This window comes from Bison bison, unplaced genomic scaffold (genome assembly GCF_000754665.1).
Source record: "Bison bison bison isolate TAMUID 2011002044 unplaced genomic scaffold, Bison_UMD1.0 scf7180017864250, whole genome shotgun sequence".
Lineage (NCBI taxonomy): Eukaryota > Metazoa > Chordata > Mammalia > Artiodactyla > Bovidae > Bison > Bison bison.
This window is the reverse complement of record NW_011494822.1, coordinates 1,989,438-1,989,741: the sequence shown is the minus strand read 5'-3', so window position 1 is coordinate 1,989,741 and position 304 is coordinate 1,989,438.

Here is a 304-nt window from a genome sequence, read left to right as displayed (position 1 = left end):
TGGTCTGGTATTCCCATCTCTTTCAGAATTTTCCACAGTTTATTATGATCCACACAGTCAAAGGCTTTGGCATAGTCAATAAAGCAGAAATAGATGTTTTTCTGGAATTCTTGCTTTTTCGATGATCCAGCAGAAGTTGGCAATTTGATCTCTGGTTCTTCTGCCTTTTCTAAAACCAGCTTGAACATCTGGAAGTTCACGGTTCATGTATTGCTGAAGCCTGGCTTGGAGAATTTTGAGCATTACTTTACTAGCATGTGAGATGAGTATAATTGTGTGGTAGTTTGAGCATTCTTTGGCATTG